Below are 18,548 nucleotides of genomic sequence, written 5' to 3'. Positions count from 1 at the left end.
AGCGGAGAGGGAGAAAAAGGAGATTGGCATTATGGTCGAACCGACGTTTAGTAAGAAAGAAACAAGGAAGAAAAAAGGGAAAGGAAAAGAAGAGAAACAATACACGTCTAAAGCACATGTGTGTCTCTCAGCTACATGCAATAGAGATACCACTCGACACTAGTTATTTTTAGCTGTGCTACTCAAAGTATCTATACTAACAGTTAACATCAATGCCTAACGGATTACCTTTTCTTCTGCCAATGTATGGTTTTTCAGACCATAGTTAAAGGCTTGATCTAAGGGGAAAAGAACGACTCGCTTTGTTCTGTTGTAATGTAAATCTTGGTCTAACTTCGACGCTATAAAAAACCTTCGTGAACCAACGATGGAACCTCAGCAGACTCGATCGACGAAATTTTGCGGGGAAGAGCCAGTCGAATATATCGACTCCAGTATCCTACTGGTGCTTATTTTATCGACCCCCAAAAGGATAAAAGGCAAAGCCAACTTTGAACTCAGAAGGTAAGGCCAGAATAATAATAATTATTATTATCTCTTCTACTCTAGACACAAGGCCCAAAATTTTGGGGGAGAGACCAGTCGATTAGATCGACCCCAGTACGTAACTGGTACTTAATTCATCGACCCCGAAAGGATGAAAGGCAAAGTCGAACTCAGAACGTAAAGACAGACAAAATACCGTTAAGCATTTCGCCCAGTGTGCTAACGATTCTGCCAACATAATAAATAATAAACAGCCTGAAAGTCTTGTACATATTAACCGCAATTCCTCGGTTCTTTGAGAACAGTAAGCAAAGATATAGACAAATGGCTGAAAGTGATTGAAATAGAATGCCCGGTAGAGCTCCTGCAGAAAGTTTGTCTCTTAGGGACAGAAACGATTATCAGGAGGGTTCTAAGCACTTGAAAGACTCTTTTACCCTTTTACTTGTTTCAGTCATTTGACTGCGGCCATGCTGGAACACCGCCTTTAGTCGAGCAAATAGACCCCAGGACTTATTCTTTGGAAGCCTAGTACTTATTCTATCGGTCACTTTTGCCAAACCGCTACGTTACAGGAACGTAAACACACCAGCATCGGTTTGTCAAGCGATGTTGGGTGGATAAAACACAGACACACAAACATACACACACACACACACACACAATATATATATATATATGTATATATATATATATATATTATATATATATATATATATATATATATTATATATATATATATATATATATATATATATACAACGGGCTTCTTTCAGTTTCCGTCTATCAGATCCACTCACAAAGATTTGGTCAGCTCGAGTCTATAGTTGAAGACACTTGCCCAAGGTGCCACGCAGTGGGACTGAACCCGGAACCATTGCTGAAAACTTGCGGTCAACTAATGATACAGGTAGTATCATAAATCCTACCAGGAGTAAGACCGAACCTGATCCAAACCAAAATAGTAATAACAATGATGATGATGATGACCTAGCGTCACTGTGATGGTACGTGGTTATCTCATTGAATAATTATAATAACTCTCTAATATGAGCACAAGGCCAGCAATTTTGAGAAAGGTTGTTAGTCGATTACACGATATTTTACTTTGTCGACCACTAAAGAATTTAAAACAGATTTTACCTCAACGGTATTTGAACTCAAAGGCGGCGAGCTGGCAGAAACGTTAGCACGCCGGACGAAATGCTTAGCGGTATTTCGTCTGCGTTACGTTGTGAGTTCAAATTCCGCCGAAGTCGACTTTGCCTTTTATCGTTTCGGGGTCGATAAATTAAGTACCAGTTACGCACTGAGGTCGATGTAATCGACTTAATACCTATGTCTGTCCTTGTTTATCCCCTCTGTGTTTAGCCCCTGGTGGGTAATAAAGAAATAGGTATTTCAACTCAAACCATAAAAATAGTAACGAGTGATGTTAATATGTGTAGATTTTTGATAGACAACGGTATGTGTATATTCATATTTGCATGTTTGGTAAACTACAACGAGATTGTTCTCTGTTACTTTCGTCATATAGTATCAACTCATACATTTTTAAATATCTGAATGTAAATATGACATTAACACTTACAATATTATCTCCCCGACAAAGTAATGTTATATTTTCGAATAATAAAATGCTCTTAATGACGAGTTAAATTCGTGTTTGAATTTCAAGTAATTTTTTTAATATTATTTTATGTACAAAGTAACATTTAATCTGCATAGTTATAGATAAAAAATTAATATCCTTAATATATAAATGTTAACAGGTTTTTGAAGATAACGAACATATGCAATGCTTTAGAGAAGGCGGCGAGGCGATCCTGAAATATTTAAAGGAAAATATAAAGAAAACAGAATTTAATGTCAATGGTTCAATCGAATACAGGAGAGAAAGAGTTTGCGAATTTACTTGTAATTGTTGTTTGGTTATGTCAGTGTTTCTTCTGACGAGTCGAGTGATCTCGTCACAAGCCAAGAACGACAGTTTAGAAGATAGAAAACTGTTTATCAATTTTTTTCTTGGAAATACAATGTGTCTTAATTACTGAAGATCGGAAATACCTCAGAGTAATCATAAAATGGAACAAACTTAAATTCATGACATTTAATACTACAAAGTTTACACATACATACATACATACAATACATACATACATACATACTACATACATACATACATATGTGTGTGTGTGTATATATATATATATATTATATGAATATGTTTATACCTATATGTGTGTTCGTGTATATATGTATATATAAACAAACAGTATAATTGAAAGACAAGGAAAAGATGATGATACTGACTATATAGTGAAAATCTCGATGGCTACACACGTACAAATGTATGCATATACAAAGAAAAACACTTTATGACCCCCTTGCTGAGAGAAAAACTTATATTTGTACTTTGTAGTACTTATATATATATACGAATATTAACATGTGTGTGTATGGATATATTTATACAGATAGATAGATAGATAATAGATAGATAGATAGATAGATAGATAGATAGAGTAGATAGAGAGATAGATAGTAGATAGATAGTAGATAGATAGATAGATATAGATAGATAGATAGTAGATAGTGGGTGTGCTGTGTATCTCTATGTGTGTGAAATGTCTATGCAAATAAATGTCGATATATATATGCATGGACACATATCCATATGCATACAAATATATACATGTACGTAGGCTTGTTTTCACTATGGTATGTTTGTTTCTTTTCTCTCTTAGTGTATTTTATATGACTAACAAAGTGATATTAATGAGCCTATCAACAGTTTGATCACGGACATGTATTTGTGATATATGTTTTGCCTTTGATATATGCCAACAAAACTACATGAATATCCTACATTGTCTTCATCCAACCAACTCCATGTTCTGAATTATCGATCAACGCTTTTTTTCCAGACCTATTCGATTGTAATATGCTTAGATCATATATTCGTGTGTTTTATGTATGTATAAGTAAATGCTTTAATCGCGAAGCAATCTGCAGGGAACAACGGAGAATACTCAATACCAAATACAGAATTTATATGTTTATTCGAAGCTGAAATCTTTACTAATCGTAATTCCACATTTCTACTTTCCGATTTACACACACACACACATACTTTGTTATATTTCGGAATGGTCATTTTCTTCTCTTTTTCTTTTTGCCAAATAAACACACACACTATATATTTTTGTTCTTCACTCGTTTTTTTTTACTGTTCTTATTCTAACTCATGTCCATTGTCCGGAAATCTTCCGTTCACATCTGTGATCTCTTCAGCGACATTTTCCTCTCTTCGCCTGTGCTCTTACTCCGCTTATTCCATATATGTGTATATGATATATAGTATATATATATATATATATATAAATATATAATATATATAATATATATATATATATATATATATATATATATATATATATATATATATATATATATATATATGTATATATATATGCACAAACATGCATAGGTATATATATATTTGGCATTTGTGTATGTAAGAGACTGAGACGAGCAAAATGACATTGTTGACAATTATAGTTAACACTCCTTTACAGAGACATTCGCTGCTCTACAGGGAAGAATTTTTCCTTATAGCCTTTCCGTGTAAAAACGCGACAAGCCAGCATCTGAACGACACCAATGGACTGCCGATCATGTGTTTCGGTTTTATCACGCCTCCTCAGTGGCAGTCATTGTTTCCCTTTTCATTGCTTGATCCCAACCTCTGTTCTTATCTGTAAACCACCAAGGAAACAGAAAAACATTTGATGATGTGTTCTGGGGCCCTGATAAACTGTAAACAACAGAGTATGTATGAAGACTATACGAAACCCATAATGAAACTATACTACTACTCATAGCTTATGTATTTTCTCTATTGACTTAATAAATTGTCTAACGAATTCTTAGTTCCTGTATTGAGCAGGAAATATTTTCATTCTTCCATAACTAACATGCTATCATCTCACGCGAAACCTCAAGTTTCACCTGATTCTACTTATCTTACTATAGTAAATTAAGTGTACTCTAGCTCTTGCATAGAGTTCGTTTTCTCACATTCGTTATTACTCGTGTTTATGTCTGTGTGTGTGTGTATGTGTGTGTGTATTGCAAACAAATTGCAGGTGTAATTATTACCAGTCAAGAACTCCGCATACCGGAAGCCAGCAAATGTATGGGGTCATCAGGAGAGAATGCGCGCCGTTTCGGAGCCTACCTCTCGACGGCATCAATGCGTCCCCCCCCACCTCACTGATACGAGGCCCCGCTTTCTAGATCAATTGGTTATCAAATAAAGCTCAGTATTCTTCTAGCCATCGCTCATCGTCTCTTATATATATAATATATATATATATATATATCATATATATATATATGTGTGTGTGTGGGTGTGTGTGTGTGTGTGTGTGTGTGCACGAGTATCTGAGTATGTGTGTGCTTGAATTTTTATGCATATACTTGTGTGCGTGTCTCGCTATTTCCAATAGAGTATTAATAACAGTTTCGATATTTTCGAGTCGAGTGATTAGTTACTTCTTCCACGGTTATGGAATAATATTCTGTCATGAAACTCAACCGAAAGTTATACGATATCTGTTTTCGCTGAGAACTGACACTTCAACATCATGATGGATGTTTTCCTAACCACTCTAGTGTTGATTAATATTGATTATTACCATAAATATTGATGAATTACTCTTTAAAATATCTGGAACTCCCCTCATAAAGAATCACAAATCGATGATGCTAGAAATACTCCAGTCTTTTAAAATATTGATACATATGTTTGAAGATTGGTATTTCTATTGCTTGCATTCTTCGAAATTCCTTCCCAAATACCAACATATTAGGAAGAAAGTTTCTCTGGACTTGCAAGAAACTACAGCCAAATCTCTTTTCACTAATAATATACATTCTTGTAAAGGGAAGGACGCGAAAATGTACCTCTTTAGTATTATAAAAGATGGGATGTCCATACATTCAATGACTTCCATCAAAAGTTTTACTTGGAGTGAGCTAACCTAGATTCCTGGAGTGTGCTAACCTAGATTCTTCATAACAAGTACACATAATAGGCGCAGGAGTGGCTGTGTGGTAAGTAGCTTGCTAACCAACCACATGGTTCCGGGTTCAGTCCCACTGCGTGACATCTTGGGCAAGTGTCTTATGCTATAGCCCCGGGCCGACCAATGCCTTGCGAGTGGATTTGGTAGACGGAAACTGAAAGAAGCTTGTTGTATATATGTATATATGTATAAGTGTGTGTATATGTTTGTGTGTCTGTGTTTGTCCCCCTAGCATTGCTTGACAACCGATGCTGGTGTGTTTACGTTCCCGTCACTTAGCGGTTCGGCAAAAGAGACCGATAGAATAAGTACTGGGCTTACAAAGAATAAATCCCGGGGTCGATTTGCTCGACTAAAGGCGGTGCTCCAGCATGGCCGCAGTCAAATGACTGAAACAAATAAAAAAGTAAAAGAGTAAAGAGTATAATGAACGAATATTTCTACATTATTTACATTTGACGGATATTTGTCCTCGTCTTGTTGTTGTATACACAACGTTTCGGCTGATGTACCCTCCAGCTTTTATCCGGTGTTCTTGGGAAATTTCGAATGTAGAAGTATTTGTTCATTATGTGTACTTCAGTTCAGTATTTAAGAGATGAGGAATTATGTACATTATTTACAATTGACGGATATCTGTTCTCATCTTGTTTCTTGCTAATACAGCATTTCAGCTGTTATACCCTCCAGCCTTCATCAGACGTCTTGGAGAAATTTCGAACTTGGGTTCTCATTCCTAAGGTATTTTTCGATGTTGTTGTTGTTATTATTATTATTATTATTATTACTCAGGTCACTACCTGGAATCGAACTCTGAATCTTGCCCATGGGCATATTGCGTAGAGGTTAAGAGCGCGGGTTACTAACCCCAAGATTCCAAGTTCGATTCTTGGCAGTGACCTGAATAATAGGGCGGATGAACTAAAAAGAGTCAACGGTCATGCAGTCGCATCATATTATGTATATGCGCGGGGGATTCGAAACTGCTGGTTTGTTATATATAGCCTACGAAGGTGGGTTTAACTCTAAGCAACTAACTCAGGCGATGAAAAACTCCAATAGAAACTCTCTGCTCTCGGCATTTCCATAAAAGTGTAGCTGATCCCGCACAAGCCTTCACTACTGTGTGGGAGATCCTGGACCATCGTACATCGAAATCCACAGAGGAATTCGCCATATTACTAAATAAAACGGCTGGTGATGTTGCTGCTGTTGTTGTTATAGATCAGCTGATAAAGCGGACCTATGGCAACTGTCATTCTGTGGTGTCCATCCTATAGTATTAGTAGTATGTAGCATTTAAATTATCTAACGTTTCCTTCTGTTCTCAAAGACGTTATGGAGTGATCTTAGAAACATTCAGGGGATATTTATAATAGGGGTTTGATCGGCATGTTAAAAATTGTCCCTAAAGCAACGATCTTTTGTTGATACCGATGCGCAAACCTTCAACAGTCGAGATATAAGCAAAATTAAGGATAGAACAAGAGTGACGTTTGATTGTTTTAAATACTGATTGAAATTGCGTTGCAGGGCGTTCTAGACACCAGAAACAGATATATATATATATATATATATATTATATATATATATATTATATATATATACATATATATAGACTGAAACTTGATTACTTTCTTTGAATATATTGAGGTTAACAAAACCAATCCAAATAGTCTTCACCTTACTTAACGCTATATTTGTATTTTCATTAATATATCAAAGTACAGCGAGAATCTTTTGCCACATAGTTTCTTGTTCAACTCATACAACTTTCTATGATATTTTTCTATGATCACGCAGTTTCTTTTCTGACACGGCTCTATTATCAAGCATTTTCATCCATTCCTAAGACGGTATGGTTTAGTGTTCAGGCCCAGTTCATCTTGCAGGCCTCCGAAGTAACCGAATCAAAAAGCTACATGCATGCAGAAACAGACGGGGAGAGTAATGGTTATCATGTCTAGTGTATTATGCAGTTTATTTCTCCCCAAAAAGCAAATATATCATGACCAGAGATGTGTGATTCGCACTAAGTCGTTTGGCCGTCATCTTGACGTATGTAGACTAAAACAGGATGATTTGTGCCGCCACAATAATATGGCGGCTCATAGTCATTCGACGATCTGGATTGAGTTGTCGGATCAACAGAATTATTTGCTCTTGAATTAATGTGTAAGATATTGAACAGTCCACAGATCCGCGTTGCCGTAACATAATTCTCTGGATGTATCATCGGGACACGGTGAATTTCAGGTACAATGCACCCAACTCGTTTCTTATGCAGTTTCTTTTTATGTAATTTCACTCACAGTACGTTGGCCGTAAAAGAAAAAAGACACTTGCGCAAGGTACAGCGTAGTGGTATCGAACCAGGAGTATCATGGTTACGAATTGAATTCCCTAACCATTCTGCCAAACTGTGCTTACATAAAAATAATAACAACGATTGCTGTGGAGGCGCAATGGCCCAGTGGTTAGGGCAGTGGACTCGCGGTCGTAAGAGGGTCCACTCGAGTAAGATAGGAATCAAACAGGTCCGTAGGTAAAAAATGACTTAGAACCACTGGTCAATTTATACAAATTTCAGGTTGGTTATGAGTGGAACGGCTTTGATCCTAGGTATATTCGACCAGTGCTGCTCTGGGGATAAGCAACAACAACATCAACAGCAACAAAAACCACTCCGTGGAGACGCAATGGCCCATTGGTTGAGGCAGTGGACTCGTGGTTGTAAGAAAGCGGTTTCGATTCCCAGACCGGGCATTGTGAGTGTTTATTGAGCAAAAAAACCTAAGCTCCACGAAGCTCCGGTGGAGGAGTGAAGATGAAGAAGAAGAAGAAACTTCTACATTGTTAATGGAGATTGAAAATAGTACAATAAGAAAGGGAAAAATTAACTAAGTTACTAAACTCTAAAATTTACTTTCAAATTCGTTTGTTCATTTAATTTTGTTTCGTTAATAAACTACTAATTCCATTAATTTTAGCCGACACAATGAATGACCTTAGCAATATATCTAGTAGTATATCTTCTCGGAAACGATTTTACAACATCTTTAGTTTGTAAGCATATAAGATAACTAACAAAGAGATCTTAATGGAAGCATACAGCCGTAGTTCCTGGAGATAAAATAGCTTCAATTTCCTTTAAAATATGCTTTTATAATCTGCTTCTTACATTAAATTTAGTTTAATAATAATGTTTTTAAATTTAAGATGTAGAGATTATAGTGAGAATATCTTAGTGGGTTTTTTGTTTTTTATTAATTTGTTTACTGCAACGAATTACCCACGTTGTTGTTCCGTGTTCGAATGCTAAAGGTACAGCTTTCTCTTCTTACTCTTCCAGTCGATAAAACATTTATCATTACTCCAGTATAGGCAAGTAATGCAGTATCAGCTTGAAATAGCTATCTAGCTACGACGAAATGCATCTGATTTTCTCATTAGTTGCTGCTGGGACGACTTTTAGTCTCCTTCCGAGTACGCCCAACAAGAGATATTATCTCGGACGAATATCGCAATAATTTGCCAGTCAACAATATATACGTTAATTATGGTACATAGATGGTTATTTTAATCATCATTAGTGCTTAGAATGGATCTTTTCTTACCACACAGTCAAGCCTGAGTCTCCTATAGTCCACTGCTATAAGAAAATTTGCGCTGGGGGTGCTAGATAAGGTAGCCTATATCAGAAGTAATCTTTCAGAATATTTATTCTAAGTAACAATATGGCGATGGCAGTAGCGATTTTCCCATTACTCTCTCTTTTTACTCTTTTACTTGTTTCAGCCATTTGACTGCGACCATGCTGGAGCACCGCCTTTAGTCGAGCAAATCGACTCCAGGACTTATTCTTTGTAAGCCTAGCACTTACTCTATCGATCTCTTTTGCCAAACCGCTAAGTGACGGGGACGTAAACACACCAGCATCGGTTGGCAAATGATGTTGGGGGGACAAACACAGACACACAAACATATACACAGACACACACACACACATATATATATATATATATAAGAATGAATGTTTTTATATATAATGAACGTGAAATACAGGAAGGGACGAACACGGAACACAGACAAATCATTCGAAGCCTTCAATCTTCAGTCAGACACCGAATCATCATAGCAAATTTCGGCTGTTCAATTCTGATATTTGCTCCAACTCGGCCAGCCCCAAGAAAAAAAACTAAGCTGTAAGCATTAGATTTCTTGGTAGAAGACAGGAATGTGAACGCACAAGACGGATGTAAATACAAGAGACGAAAACGAAATTGAAAACAGTAATGAATAAACAAAAATATATATAACGGTGGTTGTCATACGACTTTAGACCAAATGAGACAGAAACAACAACATAGCAGCTGGCGTAGAAATAATTACCGTTTCGGTAGCGGGGACACATGTTGGTCGAGATACGATGGCCAACAGAATGGTTTAAGAAGCAGCAGGTTGCAGGAGAGAGAGAGAAAGAGATATACATATACATGACAGGCTTCTTTCAGTTTCTGTTTACCAAATCCACTCACAAGGATTTGGTCGGCTCGAGGCTTTAGTAAAAGATACTTGCCCAAGGTGCCACGAAGTGGGACTGAACCCGGGACCATGTGGTTGGTAAGCAAGCTACTTACTACACAGCCACTCCTGTGCTATTTATAACTTTAATCTAAGAAATCGACGTTATTTTCCATCAACATATTAAGAAACGTACAGTCTCCACATATTCCCTACGAAAGTCTGGGACATTGTTTGAAATCTATTCATATTTGATTCTTGAATACTTTGTTGAATTGTAAATGTCGTCTGCAGCTGATACAATGTCAGTAAGTAACTCGAGTAATATATTTATTGTTATCCCCACAATGAACAGCTCGCTCAACTAGTGGTGGTTCCCCCATCCAGCTGAATTCGTTTTCACTTTAGTTTAAAGCTTATGAGCTACTTATTAAATTCGTCAGAAATTTTATGAAAGATGCTAGTAGAAGAAACCTTTGTTCATGTATCACATAAAATACCAGTTTCATAACCTCGAGATTAAATATGTATACCAGTTCAAGAAGTAGAAATTTCTTTCAGATTTTGAAAATAAAATCTCTTTCGGTTTGACGAACAATAAGAAACCATTAATAGAAAACACTAAAATATATTTATTATTGCAACCTATTTGCCAGAAAATTGAGTAATAAATACGAAATGAAGCACACAATTATGGCTTAAGAGGGATTTTATAAATATTGTCAGGCGCATGCGTGACTGTATGGTAATACTCTTCCTTCCTACTATGTGGTTCCAAGTTCGATCCCGCTGTATGGCACCTTCAGCAAGTGTCTTCTACTATCGCCTCGGGACGACCAAAGCCCTGAGTGGATTCGGTAGGCGGAAACTGAAAACCCCGTCGTGTGTATGTTTGTGTGGGGGGGTGCGTGTGTGTGCGTGTGTATGTGTGTGTGTGAGCGTGTGTGTGTGTGTGTGCGCGTGTGTGCGTGTGTGTGTGTGTGTGTGTGGTGTGTGTGTGTGTGTGTGTGTGTGTGTCCTACCATCGCTTGAACTAGTGTTGATGAATGTACATCTCCGTAACTTAACAGTTCGGCAAAAACGACCGATAGAATAAGTACCAGGCTTTAACAAAATAAGCACTGGGGTCGATTCCTTCGACTAAACATTCTTCAAGGCGGTGCCCCAGCATGGTCGTAGTTTAATGAATGAAACAAGTAAAAGGTAAAAGAGGAATGATTAACTCTGCCTTTCTGAAGTTATTTGCGGGATAAATTAATTAAAATGTCTTCGTTCCTCTTAAAAGCGATTTTAGTTCTGCATCGTGTCCCAGAACATGGCTGCCAGTAACAATCAAGTACTAGGAAGCTAGCTTCTACTCCCATTGTATTAAAGAAAGACAGACCAGCAAGTTGTATTAAAACATCGGAGATTAGTAAGCTGCATTAATGAAACAGGGACGAGCATGTGGTACAAAAGACATGGTGTTATATTATGAATGACAGACTTATATTAAAGGCACATAAACTCATAGATTTTATAAATACAAAAAGACATTTAAGATATGATCTTTACTCTTTTACTCTTTTACTTGTTTCAGTCATTTGACAGCGGCCATGCTGGAGCACCACCTTTAGTCGAGCAATCGACCCCAGGGCTTATTCTTTGTAAGCCTAGTATTCAAAATCAAAGAAAATGAGCATTTGTTGTAGTTGTGAGTTTCTTAAAAAAAAGTGAAAAGATTGGAATGTGATTTCATGAAGTATTTAACAATAAATACATATACACAATTGATGGAAACACATGATGATAACAATGAGCATGAGATAAAATCAAAATAGCTATTGTACTAAGTGTTAAGCAGATAGCTCCGAAACAAATTAGAATGCTCGAAAAGACGCTTCCTCGATTCCGACTCACTTGAATGCTCTCGACGGACATTTTAATTTGAATGATGTAAATACTAGTTATTTTGACCGAAGTGCGAAATTTAATGATCATAAAACTAATTTGAATGGCCTAACTTCATGGCGCTAATTTTTTTCGTGACTTTGAATGACCCGATTATCAAATTGAGTGATAAACGTACGAAAATGACTGCAAAATTCTATATCAAAGACGAGGAGATATATTATTAAAGACACATACCGTAGTAGACTTTATAAAATCACAGATAATCGCAAGGTCTGTTAAATATATATATTTCTTTACTACCGTCAAGGGGCTAAACATAGACGGGACAAACAAGGACAGACAAACGGGTTAAGTCGATTACATCGACCCCAGTGCGTAACTGGTACTTTATTTATCGACCCCGAAAGGAGGAAAGGCAAAGTTGACCTCGGCGGAATTTGAACTCAGAACGTAACGACAGACGAAATACCGCTAAGCATTTCGCCCGGCGCGCTAACGCTTCTGCCAGCTCAAAGTGGATACTCTTGTATAATGCATAAAGACACAAAGATTTGTGTAGTTTTATTAAATACACACAAACTTTTATTAAAGTCACATACAGTTGTAAATTTATTAAGGCACAGAGACTAGTAAGTTGGCGTGAACATGCAGAATTGCATTGTTAAAGATATAATGTAGCAGATTATATAAAGACACAAACAGTTGCTTAAATGGTTTTACAGACACATACAGTAGGAGATTGAATCAGACAAGAATTGTAAGATGAGTTGAAGACACGGAAACTTGTACTGCAACCGCATGCTCTTGTAGATTGCATAAAGACACGGATTTATAAGCACACACACACACACACACACACGTGCACACTAGTACATTGTATTAAAAGCACAAACACTTGCATTACTGCCACATCCACTTGCAGGTGAAAATAAGATGGAGAATTATAAGCACATACACTAGTAGATATTTAAAAGACGCAGGATTTTAGACACATATACTTGTACATTGTATCAAAGACACGATCGCTTGTTTGTTCTGTCAAAGACTCATACAATTTTGCATCGTATAAAGACAGAGAGACTTGCTAGTTCTATTAAAGACACAAGGTTGTATAAAACGCGCATTCACTTGTAGATTCTATAAAGACACAAAGACTTGAGATGTGTTAAGCCGACTAACGCTAAGTACTTTTGAATATTGTAATCAACGAACTCTATTACGATGTCTGTAATAAATAGATACAATAATCAAGTTGCGAAGAGTGATAAATGTTATAAATATATAAATATACATCTTTTTTTATTATTTTACCCTCCAGACTCAATTGGTGGAATTGAAAATAATTGTAATTTTGCATTTATAGAAGTTCATTGAAAAGTAATTATATCATAAAAGCAAGACTACTTCATTCAATTACCTAACTAAGCTGTTTAGTGTGTTGGCCTATGTTTATGTGTATATTTGTGAAAAGGAATGGATGAAAGAGTAATGCAGCAGACCATGACACCGAATAGATAGTAAGGTTGTAGATTGTTGCTTTCGTTGTGTTGCGCCTGAGGTTAAGATAATTAACTGAACTTTCTCTGTTGATCAGCAGATGGTACGAGTATCGATTTATTATAAGAAGTAGCATTCTGACGCCTGAATGGAAGAAGAAAAAAAAACATTACAGATTGCCAGGCATTCAATGAAATCAGAATGCTACTAGAGCACTGAATGTTTTGTATGTGCCTATCTACGTATTTACATCATGGAAGTAAACATGCTCACGCATATATATGTGCGTGTGTGCTTGTCTGTAGTGTCTGTGTATGTGCATGCGTGTATGTGAATATATATATATATATACTTCGCTTAGTGGCTGGCCAGATTGGAGCAAACTCAAGAATAATCAACCGAAATTGCGAGGATAATCTGGTGCTTGACTGAAGATAGAAAACTTCGAATGACCTGTCCTTGTTTCCTTTGTATCGTCTATCTGGATGTTTTGTTGTCCCTTTTTGTATCACCTAACTGTCCGGATGTTTTGCGTTCTTGTCCCATTTTGCATTTTATATATACACAGATATATATATATAATATATATATATATATATATATATTATATATATATATTATATATATATATATATATATATATATTTATTTATTTATATTCAATTGTTTCAATGATTTGACTGCTTTCATGCTAGTTGACCAGCTGGAATACGTTTTAGTCGAATGAATCGATTCCAGGACTTTTTTTAAAGCCTGGTACATAGTCTATCGGCTTCTTTTGCCGAACGGCTATGTTACGGGGACGTAAACACACCAACACCGGTTGTCAAGTAATGACAATCTCAGATAGAAACATACACAGAGACACAGACACATATAAATGCACGCACGCAACGGACCTATTTCAGCAACCATCTACCAAATCCACATTCACTCACAAAGCTTTTGTCGGCCCGAGGTTACAGTAGTAGACGCTCAACTAAGGTGTCACGCAGAGGCACTGAATCCGGGACGATGTGGTTGGGGAGCAAACATTTTGCCACACACCCATGGTTTTAAGTTGTAGTACGTATTTCGCCAACACATAAAAGAGCTTAGGTAATTGAATTATATATGGTTGAAACCGGGAATGCATTATCGGAACGCTCACGGGTCCAGAGACAGCAAATCCAGAACATCAATGTTCGCCAAATTCCTTTGAGCGAACATATAGAGACATGTTGTTAGAAAATGTTTCTAATTTTCCTTTCCACCAACTAAATGATACAAGTGAGGTTGGAAGAAAGATAAAAGAAAAATGGTTGATTAAAATGTCCAAACCTGTTCTGAATGGAAATAACAGCAATAATATAATAACCAGTTAATAATGTGGATTAATGGATTAATAAATATATACAAGTTACACAATATCGGTACGCTTGGTGAACTGTGATGTTTAAGAGCATGCGGATTGATCAAAAATGTATTTTAAAAGTTCAGTTTCTTGCGGGGTTTTAAGGGACACAAAAGTTGTCAAGAACTCAACTATCAGTTAGACATATTTGAAATCTGATGAGTACACTATGTATGAACGTGCTAATTTTGTTAAAATACCTTAATAAAAAACGTGAAAACCAGACTATGTTTTAACTTTATTCAACTTATATATTATTCTATACACATTTACATAAATTCGAACAATATATGGGCCCGGTTTCCCGGTTTCTATGGCGTATGTGTTCCCCCAGCTCGACGGGACGCCAGTCCATGGCAGCGTTACTCAAGAAACACGAAGAGAGAGTGAGAGAAAGTTGAGGCGAAAGAGTACAACAGGGGTCACCACAACCCCCTGGCGAGCATCGTAGAGCTTTAGGTGTTTTCGCTCAATAAACATACACAACGCCCGGTCTGGTAATCGAAACCGCGATCCTCCGACCGCGAGTCCGCTGCCCTAACCACTGGGTCATTGCACACACACACACACACACACACACACACACACACATATATGTATATATATACTTTTAGTGAATCGCCTTATGCTATTGAAGATGTCTCAATGGAATGTCATTTGTTCTGGAGGAGGAGAGAGACACCAGCCTCTTGCATGACATCTGTTGATAACATAAAAATATACGAAGAACAGCATTGAACTAGTTACACCATTCACAACTAATATAAAGATGGAATTTGGGTAAGGATAATCATCCTTACCTATTTATAGAACGTGGTAAAATACAAGCCTCAGAACTCTCTCCATACAAGCAATCAGTGGATAAGATTATCTATGCACTAACGCCAGGGACAAACCCAAGACCACTGTATGAAGCAAGCAATAGGTAAGCCTAACAGTGATTGTCACGGTGTCAGCTGCTAATCAGCAAAAGCGAACCTCTACAAGTCATAAGTGATTCTGGTCGAATACGATAAGAATTAAAACCGATGTCAAATAAAGCCACTTCTAGTAGTAAAGTAAAGGATTAATCGCTGATGCAACAGATATTAAAAATAATATCATTTATTGCTGTAAATAACATTACGGTTGGGAATAAATATATCTTTTATTATTGTAAATAATGGATCCCAACAGGTATAGTTCAGGAATTGAAAATTAATTTTCATTGTTTAAGAATGTCAACCTCAACAGATTGTGATAGTTAAGAAAATTGTATTCCAGATACAAAAAATCAGCATTTGGTTGCTCGATTGGGTAGCAGTTGAGATATAAGCCATTGACATTGAAGTGGGGGTAAGTGCCTTCTGCAGTAACCACCGGTAAACCAACGGAAGGTAGTCGACAAAAACTGTGCAGATCCACATCATATAAGTGTGGTATACGAGTGTAACTTTGATGTCAGGCATCTTTATAAAGACACTCTAAAGATCTGCTTGAAACCTGCAAGATAAACCTGAAGGTATGAGAATAGGTATCACTGAATAGAGTCCGGTAAAGAGGATCTTGGAAGCCAACCATCTCTGACTATGAGTCAGCCATGTTCAACGCTCTGAAGGAGAGAAGAATCTAGCGTGGAGCAGGGTCCAATTTACCCACGAATGATGGAGACCACAGCTGCAGCGTATGCAACCGAATTTGCCAGTCCTGGATCAGTCCGAATTTCCGTATGAGACGACAGAACAAGACACAGAACTAAGAATACTGTTCAGCTGTGTCCTGTTGAACCCTCATTCGTCGAAACGACGAGTATCCAACACGCCAGAGTAAACCAATGTAAAGTTGTGTTCTTATATGTCGAACGCGTGATTTAGTAATTAAATAGAGATCGATAAAAATAAATGCAAAACTGAAATAATTCCTAACGGTAATTTAAGTGATTAAAACCTTTGAAACCCAACCTGACCGTAATTCAGTGACTGGACTCAGCGACAGAATAGAGAATATAAAGCCAGCTTTTGTCCAAGTCTTATAGCGCATGTTTTTAAGTTTAGCCGTAAAATGTTACAAGCGCAACACACTGTAAAACACTTGATTATTATTCGGATTGTCAAGCAGCTGTTAAAGGAAGAATTCTGTTTAAGAGGTGTTCATGAGCATTAAAATATTTTATTATATTTAAAGTGAAACTTTATTGTTAGTGGAATTTAATTATGAATTGTAAGAGTTATCTTTCTTACCTTGTTTTTTGGTTTTACTTTCGGCGAAAAGAGGCCGCGTAGAAATTTTTAAGTTCTAGTACGTATTACTGCAACGTATATTGGAACTACCTGAAATAAGAAACATTTATTCATTGTAAATTTCATTTCAAATTAGGAAGAAGCAAATTCTCTTTATAGAAGGAAATAAGCCAAGGTAATAAACATGATATTATATTCCAATCTGTGATATATTAACCACGTTATGAAACTTTTTCAAGAGGTTTAAGATTATATCGCATCCAGCCCGTCTAATGTCGGTGACATTCGTAGTTACAGCCTTTTCCTCTTTCGGAATAAACTTCTGGTTCTAACATAATTGTTTTTATCAAAATCTTGTCTACAAATGACAAAGATTGCAAGATTCAACAGTTATTAGTCCTTAGACTGAAGTTATATTGAAGCCGTTTGGCCTCATGGTAGAGGCGTTCACTTCACAATCATAAGGGTTATGTTGAGGGTTCGATTCCTTAACCGGGTAGTGCCTTTGACCAAAGCACTTAATTTTATGTTGCTCATGCGGAGTACTATCCGACTGCTGTTTCTGCTATCTTTCTTTCCCTCCCACCAGCTGTCGCATCCGCGATGTTCCCTGGGTAAAGAATGGGAATTCCAAAGAGTATGCTTTCTTCTTGCGCCCTTTTTAAAGCCTAGCCAGGTTCATGGGCTCCGTTTCTCGGTTTCAATGACGTATGTGTTCCCTAGCTGGACGGGACGCCAGTCCATCGCAGCGTTACTCATTTTTGCCAGCTGAGTGGACTGGAGCAACGTGAAATGAAGTGTTTTGCTCAAGAACACAACGCGTCGCCCGGTCCAGGAATCGAAACCACATTCTTACGATCATGATGCTGACACCCTAACCACTAAGCCACGCGCCTCCACCCAAGGAGTATGCAGGTAACTACAAAGGCACCTAAAACAATTAGTTATAGCATAGAACATATGAATTTCAAATTTTGACACAATGTCAACTATTTCGGAGGAGGGGCGATTACATCGACCTCAGGGTTCAACTGGTACTCATTTTATCGACCCCGAAGGATGAGAGGCAAATCAGCCTCGGCCGAATTGAACTACAACATGAAACCAGAAAAAGACCTGCGAAGCATTTTTCCGTCGCGGTAACAGTTCTTCAAGCTCACCGCCAAGATAACATAGGACATATTATTGAAAAGTGAAAATTGCTTGTGAATGACAGGTTGTCTTTTACATCGGAATATATATGAATATTCATATTTCAATTAATATTCGAAAATTTAATTAATATGTTTAGACGATGTGATAGCAAAATCTTGATAACTGTGTAAAAGAGCTCCGGCTACTACGCAAACCTCAAGATCACCGGCATCGCAACCAGGCACCACTTAATCAAGTATATGTATGTGAGTGGTGATATGTGTGTGTGTGTGTGTGTGTGTGTTATATCTC

The 18,548-nt window shown here is 37.1% G+C and overlaps 1 long non-coding RNA gene across 1 annotated transcript in view; it reads right to left on the bottom strand.

Moving 5' to 3' along the window:
* Window positions 1-17,195, bottom strand: part of LOC118765784 — a 53,665-nt gene extending 36,470 nt beyond the window's left edge. The window contains exon 1 of the long non-coding RNA XR_005001667.1: window positions 17,103-17,195. This is a non-coding gene — a long non-coding RNA (uncharacterized LOC118765784). The remainder of the gene's footprint in view (window positions 1-17,102) is intronic.
* Between the last annotated feature and the right edge of the window lie 1,353 nt (window positions 17,196-18,548).

This window comes from Octopus sinensis, linkage group LG1, assembly GCF_006345805.1.
Source record: "Octopus sinensis linkage group LG1, ASM634580v1, whole genome shotgun sequence".
NCBI classification, from domain to species: Eukaryota; Metazoa; Mollusca; class Cephalopoda; order Octopoda; family Octopodidae; genus Octopus; species Octopus sinensis.
Note: the sequence above shows the minus strand (reverse complement) of the source record. Positions and strands in the feature narration are given on the sequence as shown.